An 8,825-nucleotide genomic window follows, 5' to 3' on the forward strand; every position below is an offset into this window, starting at 1 on the left:
GCTGCCTTGAGCCAGTATGGTTCTATGGTGCCCCAATGATGCCACCGAAGACCTGACCTCAATTCTGTTTGGGAGGTATTAGGGCCACTTCTTGACAAATGAAATGGAGTGACTGGACCAGCTGAGAAAACTCTAGGAAAAGTTGGGGGATTTGACATGCTTTGTGCTGGTCAGCTTCAGGGATGCAGGCAGCCTTACTCTCTTGTCTCTTGCAACTGGCTCTGCTGGGAAGAGGTGGACAAGCTGCTGCAGTCATGCTCCCAGAGGACTGCTCCAAGGACAAAAGGCTCTCTCGGGCGCCACCCCAGTCCCTTATCCTTCTTTCCCAAGTCTGACTTCACCCTATCACCACTCTGAGTGTTCTCCATGAATGCCTATTGTACTGGGAACAAAGCTACCAGCCTCCAGATTTTCTCCAAGTACATTCTCCCTTTACTCTCAAATCAGAGCTGAAACCAGGTATCTGCCTTTAGCAATTCTCTCCAGTGGATGCCCTGCTTTTACCTTTGCCCAGGTTGGCTTCTAGGAGCAGTAGGGAAACTGGTGTAGTCCATGTTTGCAGTTGTTTATGGCCCAAGGCTCCTGTTCCTAATTCCAATTCCCTGTCTCCCATAGAAACCCGTGCTATTAACTAGAAGACCCTCTCCCCTTGCTCACCCCCACTGCCCTACAGAATATTGGATGGTCTTCCATTCCCACAGCACCAGGTCCCAAGCCTTTTGCTCCAGCCTGGCCCCTGCTGCCTTCCCTACTGGCTTTAGCATCCTCATGGACATCTCCTTAGCCTGACCCCCAACCATCCCACCTCCATGGCATCATCTACTTCCCCTTCTGTTGAAGTTTCCCACTGGCTTGGCCACATCCAGAGCCTTGTCATTACTTGGGTTGGACTCCAGCTCCAAAATTTCCTATTTTGGCTCCTCTGCACCAGTCCCTCAGATGACTGGCTGCTTTATTCTTCCTGAACCTTGTCTTGGATCCAGTGCTTGGTACTGAGCAAAGCAACCATTTGTTGGATAAATGAAAAAAAGTGAATTGATCCCTCCACTCATGAGCACTTTAGTCTCTCATCCCCATCCCCTATCCCATTCTTCCAGCCCTCAGTTCTCTTTAATTCCCCTCATGTCCCCACTTTGTCTCCTGCGGACCCTGGTGCCAGCCATGACCTTCATGACTTGAAACCATTCAAGCTTTGCTATTTCTTGCCTTCTCCTGTCCCTTGTGCTGGCCAGTTAAATCATAGCACTTGTAAGTTTGCAGCCTCAACAGGAGGCCCCTGCTATGCTGCCGTTCTACAGTTCTTTGGCTCATCCCATGGAGACTGCTATTCCCATCTTCCATTTTTCTTACATTCCAGCCTCACAACTACACCCACCCCAACACTTGGCTTCCAATTTTGCTAAGATAAAGGCTGTCCATCTCAGAATTTCTCTGTATTCCCCCATCCCTCCCAGTCTCTCTTATTCCTTAACCTCCCTTCTTTCCTCCCCTCCTCTCTTCCTCCCTCTTGCTTTTGTCTCCTGGGAAGACATGTCTATCCACCTCTCCATACCTAACCTCTAACTCCATCAATTATTCCCTTTCTCTTATATCTCCATCTCTCCCTCTGTTTTGAGTGCTATTTCCTCCACAACCTTTAAGGATCTTCACTTCTCCCCCATCCTTCAAAGAAACACTCCCTTGACCCTTCTTCCTCCCTCTTAAGCTATCATCTTCTCTCTTTTGCCTTCATTTCTCATCCAAACTTCTTGGAAGCATTGTCTACACTCACTGTCACTGTTTCCTCACCTCCCACTCTCTCCTCAGCCTATTGCATCACGTCCTCTCTCCCTTTCCCCTAAAATTGCTTTTTTAAAGGTCACCAATGATTTCCTTATCTCCAAATTAAATGGCCTTTATCCACCCTCTAATCTGACCCCTCCACATGTCCCTTCCTACTTGACATTCTCTCTTCCCCTGGCTTTTGAGACACTGAATGCCTCCAGGTCTCTTGACCATTGAAGCTCCTTTACTCTCCTCTCATGTCATGTATGAGTCAGTGTTGCTCTAGCTTTTGTCTCAGGTCTTCTTTCTCTTATGTGCTCTCCAGAGCAGTAATGTCTACTTTCCTGCTTAGACATTCTGATCCCGTCCCATTATTTATCACTAGCCCTGGTCATTCATTCAGTCCCAAACTCAAGTCCAAACCTTGAACTCAATGTATCAAACTGAGGTCATCATTTTTTCCCCAAGCTGGCCCCTTCCCATATTGTTCAGTTTTATCAGTTTCATAAATGGCCCAACTATCCACTTGGTTGATAAAGCCCAAAACCTGGAAGTCATCCTTGCCTCATTTCTTCTTCTCCCCACATCCAATACATCACTAAGTCTTATTATGTCTGCTTCCTCAATCTCTACAGTTAGTCTCCTTTTTTTCCAGGCTTATGATCTGTTTTGCCTCATTTATCCATTCATTCAGCAGTTATTGAATTATTTGTAATAGTCGCTGTGTCAGACTCAGGGGGACACCTGGTGAACAAGACAGCCAAAGTGGCCTCATGACACTTACATTCTGGTGAGGGAAACAGATAGTGAACAAACAAACAAATATATAAAAAGAAATGAAGGGAGTAAATAGATGGCTGTGACAGAGAACAGCAAGGGGACCTATTTTAGATATGGTGTTCAGGGAAGGACTTTTAAAGGAAGCCTTATTTAAGCTAACGCCTGAAGGCTGACAAAGAGCCAGCAATGGGAAGAGCCAACGAGTAAAGGTTTTAGGCAGAGGGAACAACAATTGCAAGGATCCTGAAGCCAGAAAGAACTCAAGCATACTAAGAAGCTGAAAAGATGCCAGTATGGCTGAAGTGGACAGAACAAGGGGGCCAGTGGGACAAGGTGTGGTCAGAGAGGGAGACAGGGGCCACATCTCCAGGGAAACTGTAAGCCAGAGTAAGAAGCTTGCATTCTATTCCAAGCACAATCCAAAACCACTGCAAGCTTGTCATTTAGGGAGAGACACAGTCTGATATGCATTTTGTAAAACAATTGTTCTGGCCACTGTGAGGAGACCAGACTGTAGCAGGGTGAGACAGGAAGCAGGTTGGTGGAGAAGAGGTCTGTGCTATCATCCATGAGAGAGAAGATGGTGATGGTGGGATAGGTGAAGAGGCATGGATGGACAATATATGCTGGAGATAGAAAAGAACCTATTTGTAGGTTGAACGTGGAGAGTGAGGAAAAGGAAAGAATAAAATATAACTCCTGGGGTTTGGGCTTAAGCAACAAGTAAATGGTCCCATTTACTGAGGTGGAAAGACTGGGGGAGGAACAGGTTTAAGGGTGAATTCAGACTTTTCCTTTGGATATAGTGGATTTGGATTTTTCTGTAGGCATTCAAGTAAAGATGGCAAGTAGGTAGTTGGTTAAATGAGACTGGAGATCAAAGAGGTTTGTGATGGACGTAGACATTTGGGAGTCACAAGCATATAAATGGGAATGGTTGCAGTCACCCAGGGAGAGAATGAAGAGAGGAATGAAGATATCCCAGAATGGGTCTCAGGGATTTCAGTACTTTGAGGTTGGATAGAGTGGGACTGAATACAGGGACCAGTGAGGTGGTGGAAAGAACTGGGAGAGTATGTGGTCGGTCACAGGGTAGAGAGAAGAGACATTTTACAGAAAGTGGAAGTTGACCAACACTGGTGAAGTCTTATGAGAAGTCAGGTCAGATAGAAGCCACTGATGGAGCCAGCCTATATGGATGTGTGCCAAGCACTGTGTGAATGTACTCAACCTGTATTACCTCATTGAATCCTCACATCAACCCTATGATGTAGGTGCTCTTATTATCACCTCCACTTTACAGATTAGGAAATTGAGTCCCAGAGAGGTTAAGTATCTTTCTCAAGGTCACAGTCACATAGTTGGTTAGTGGTAGATCTGGTGTTCAAACTTCAGCATGTTGGCTCCAGAAGCCCTGTCTTAACCACTACACTGGCTCATCATAGTATCAGCTCCTAGAAGTGTCTGCTGAATCTGGCAATCTGGCATTTGTTGGTGATCTTGACAAGGGTGGTTTTTAACAGAGAGGTGAAACTAGAAGATAGAATGCAGGGGTTGACAGATGAATGGAAGGTGAGGAGGCAGAGATTGAGTATATATAAATGGCTCTTTCAAGAAATTTCCCTGTGAAAGAAAGCCTAGAAATTGTGTCATAGCTGGAGGGAGTTGTGGATCAAAGAGAAGTCTTGTCTTTAAAATTATTTCCTTTTTTCCCTTTCTTTCCCTCCCCTGTTTTCCTCTCTTCTACTCTTCTTTTTTGTTAGGAAGAAAGACATGGAACTTTCATCTTTGTTAGAGGGTATGAGTCAGAGAGTAGAAGAAGCTGCCCTAAAAATCCTAGGGAAGGTGAGAAGGGTGGTTTCTGGAGGATGGTCTGAGATGGGAGAGAGGCTTCATCCTCCATTGTGATGGGGGAAGAAGGAACAATGGGGATATGGGGATATGGAATTTGTGGAGATAAAAGGAAGTTCCTGTCTGATAGCACTTGTTTTCTCAGTGCATGAGGTGAGGTTATCAGCGGTGATGGGTGAGGTTTGGGGAAGAAACAGAAGAATGGAATCATAACTCCATCAATTGCCATTGCAATAATCCCCACCAGGCCTCCCTGCTTTTACCTTTTCCTCCATCCTCCACATGGAAGCTAGATTACTCTTTCTCAAGATTTAGAAAGGTTGACCTCTGCTCCAGAACCTTCAGTGTCTTTACCCATGTCTTCTCCTTTACCTGGAATACCTTCTCCAATGGTCTGCCTCTGTCTCTGTCCTTCTCTGGAGCTCTTCAAGTGGATATAGCTTTTCTGTCCAGATAGAACTGAACACTCCCCCCTCTTTGTAACAGATTGACATGCCCGGCTCTAAGCCCTCAGAGAGCAGGAGTTCTGCCATATTCACCCCTGTGCCACTTCCATCTCAACACAATGCTTGGCACACAGTGGGCGCTCTGCTGTGTGTTTATCTACATAGAAGATAAATGCATATAAATCTGAGCACACTCATGGGCTTGAGAGTCAAAAGAGCAAGTTTCTGGTCTCCCTTTCTGTGCCTCCATTTCCATCTTTGTAACATGAGGGGATGGTATCTGTCCTGATACTTTATGCCTCCACCATTGATGAATGTACCTGACTTTGGGAAATCCAATGCCATTACCAACCTGTAACCTATGTTTCCAAGCCTCTGGATGGAGAGGGATGGCTTTTGACCTATGTGCCAGCCTCTGCCTGAGTCAGCCTTTCTAGCAAATGATGATAGCCAGCCCCCGTTGAGCACTTACTATGTACCATCGTAAGATCTTGGTATTTTTTCATTTCATTTTCCCAACAATCGTGGAGGTCATATTTTACAAATAAGGAAACTGAGGTTTGACAAGATCAGGTAATCTGTCCAGTAAGACACAGCTGAGTAAGTGGCAGAGCTTGAATTCTGATGCAGACCTGCCTACTTGCAGAGCTCCTGTTCTTAACCACTCTGCTGTTTACTAACCTTAAACTTTGGCAGCACAGTAGACTCACTTGGATGGGGGGGCTTTAAAAAATTATCAGTGGCTGAATCCTACCCCCAGATATTCCAACACAGTTGGTCTGTGGTCCTTGGGGATGTCCCAGACCTCCCTAGGTTATTCTGTTGTGCAGACAGGATTGAGACCACTGACCTAGAGGCCCAACCCTCAGGCCTGAAGCTGATCTTGACCTGGACCACCTCAGCTCTACCAATTGTTTGGAATAGGGGTGGGAGTAGAGTTTGGGATAGAGACAAAATGTAGGGGCAGGAGCAGGTAGGGATGGTGTAATGGGAAAGGTATCTAGAAGCTCTCTTATTATTTAGGCTATGGCACCTGGGGCTGGGAGAGAATTCTGGGCCAGATTTGTGTCCTTCGTGACTTCCTCTCCACCTGCAGCTATCCATTGGTCCAAACTGTATGACTTGTTGACCAAAAAGCATATTTCTTCCTCATGGGGTTGATGCTCTGTCCAAAGCCCCCTCCTTACCCACAGCCTTGGATGCTAGTCCATGGATGCTCAGGGCCTGGCTACAATGCCATCATCAATGCAGAGTACCTAGAATTCTACCACTCTGATACCAACAGTCAGCTACCCCCTGCCCTCTTGTCACTGGACCTGCCCCAACACGAAGCTTGACCAAAGGTCGGGGGACACGATCTTTTGGACCAAGCTCCCTACTCCGGAATCAGATTCCTGTACTCAGCTTCCTCAGGATCTGGCTTCCTTTTCCCCCACCAATGCTGACGACTGAGGTCACAACAAGCCTTTATAAAAGCCCACCAAAACTACAGCATGACAAGGTCAAGCAGCTTCTTTGCAGAGGGCTAGGGTGCTCTTTTGAGGACAGTGCCAGGCTAGAGAAGTCCTGTGTCCCTAGAAACTGGTCTCTGCATGCCTGCATGCCAGGGTGGGGCACCCCTGAGGTGGAGAGGGCCTGGTCAGGGGAGGAAGTCTGTGAGCTGCTGCGTGGGCCAGGTGGGTGTGGATAAATTCTCTGTCCAGCTGCACATCTTTATTCATAATGTTTGATTGTTCCTGGCTAAGGAGCTGGTCATGCTGTGTGTGTTGGGGTGGGGGGAGCCCCAGGCAGGCAGGCAGGCAGGCAGTGGGCTCACCCTGCTCCCTTCTTCTGTAAGTGCAGTGGGAGTGGGGGTGGCCACGAGCCCGGGGCTCTCAGGCTGCACACAGCTGGTCCCGATTTGTGGACAATGGGAACTCAGCTCACAGTGCATCTCATCCAAGCCCCAGCTCCGTCTGGGACTGCTTGAAGGCTTGCACAGGAATGTGAGGCGGAAAGGCTCAAAGGGCGAGCTACAGAAGAGGCTGCAGGAAAAAGCTCTGCCAGAGAGGGGAGTGAAGAAGTGCGGGGGAGGGCAGCAGGAATGAGGCATGCCAACTGACCTCACTGAGCCAAGGCGGGGGTCTTCACAGTGACCCCCTACTTGCGCAGCCTGGAGCCCTTGCAGCCCTGCCGCTGGGGGAGAGGGTGCCAGCTAACACCTATATAAGCACAGGGACTCAAACAAGGGTCCCACAGAGTCCCTGGCAAGTCTAGGAGTGGTATCCAGGCCTCTGGACCCCAGCCATGCCCTTCCCACTCCTAGAGCTGACTACTCCCCATGCTGAAATCCCATTCCGGATCTTAGTGTCCAGGCCATCCAGAGCCCCTGTGAGCCTAACATCCCCAGGCCTGCCAGACGGCACAGGGAGGAGCCCTGGGGTGACATGGGTTTCTGAAGTCCTGGCCCCACTTCCTCTGAGAGGAGACTTTCTCCTTACCAGGCATGGGAGCACCAGGGGTGTTCTGAGGGGATTTAGGTTCAGGCTGGCCCAGATGGCACGGTGTGGGGAAATGGAGGCAGAAGGGTAATGATAATAATAGCCCAATGTGTTCTTATCTATCTATCTATCTATCTATCTATCTATCTATCTATCTAAAAAAAACCGTGTGAGGTGGTAGATGTTAACTATACTTAGTGCAGTCATCATTTCACAATATGTATGTATAAAAATCATTATTGTTGTACACCTAACATGAATACAGTGTTATGTGTCAATTATATATCAAGCAAAAAATAATAGTAGCCGAACACATTGATCATCTAGTATGTGTCAGATGCAGTGCTAAGCACTTTGCACACAAGCTCTTATGTCATCCTCATAGGTACCCTAGAGGGTAGCTGTGGTTATTAACCTCATTTGAAGAGGAAGACACTAGGGCTTAGAAGATAGAGGCAACTTGTTCAACATCTCACGGCCACTGATTTTTCAGGGCAGAGATTTGAACCTGGGACTGTCCAGTCCCCAGATGTACATTCTTGCCACTAAGCTGCTTTCATGAATGCTTTGGGCAAAGAGCGCTTTGGGAACATCATCTAATCCATGCTCTGAACTCAAGCAGGGGTGTAAATGCCATCCCCAAAGGCACAAACTCAACTGAAATCTTCAAAAGACCTGTCAGGATCTGGTGAAGCTCCCTCTTCCTGGATGGAAGGAAGGACCCTCCTGCCTGGAGGAGGCAACCCCTGCCCTGGGGACAGGCAGGGGGGCCAGGAGTGAAGGGGTAATGTGGGTTTCTTCTGGCAGGGCCTCAGGAAGGCCAAGGACGCCAGTGAGGGATGGAGTAGACATTCCAAACCTTGGTCTTCTCCTCCATCCAGGGCTGGGCTGAAGTGGTGTGAAAGACAACCTTGGCACTCAGCTGGGCTCCTGCCTTAGGAGATGTGAGTTACTAAGAAACCAAGAATTCAGAGAAAGACAGAGAGACAGAGAGAAAAAGCTAGAGTTAGTTCATTACGGATGTTTGGGACCTTTGTGGACCTACATTGGCCTCCGTGCCCTGGGCAGCTTTGTTTGTTGCCCAAGCAAGTTTTCATTAAAGCAGCCTGGCCTGGTGGTGTGGGGGCACAAGGAGAGGGAGCCCAGCAGGGCCCCAGTCCCAGCGTAGAGCTGCACGAGAACAGAGCACAGCCAGATCTGACAGGGAGGGTCTGACCAGAGGCAGAGGCCTGCTGGGGGTGGAGATGCTCCCCAGCAAAGGAGCCTCTCTGTGCCTGGACACTCTGTTGGGCTCTCTGAACAGAGGACCCCTGATTTTTCCCACCAGCCTTGCAAAGTGGGCCCGAGGATTCTCCTCATGTAACAAATAAGGACACCAAGGTCCTGAGAGGTGACCAGGCAGCCAGCAGTCACAGAGCTCTGAAATTGCCCAGCCAGGGCTGCGCTTTGTCCTTCAGCCTGGTGGCCCCAGGCACTGGAAGGATTGCCCTGGTTTCCGTCCCTA

Source organism: Vulpes lagopus, chromosome X (genome assembly GCF_018345385.1).
Source record: "Vulpes lagopus strain Blue_001 chromosome X, ASM1834538v1, whole genome shotgun sequence".
Classification (NCBI taxonomy): domain Eukaryota; kingdom Metazoa; phylum Chordata; class Mammalia; order Carnivora; family Canidae; genus Vulpes; species Vulpes lagopus.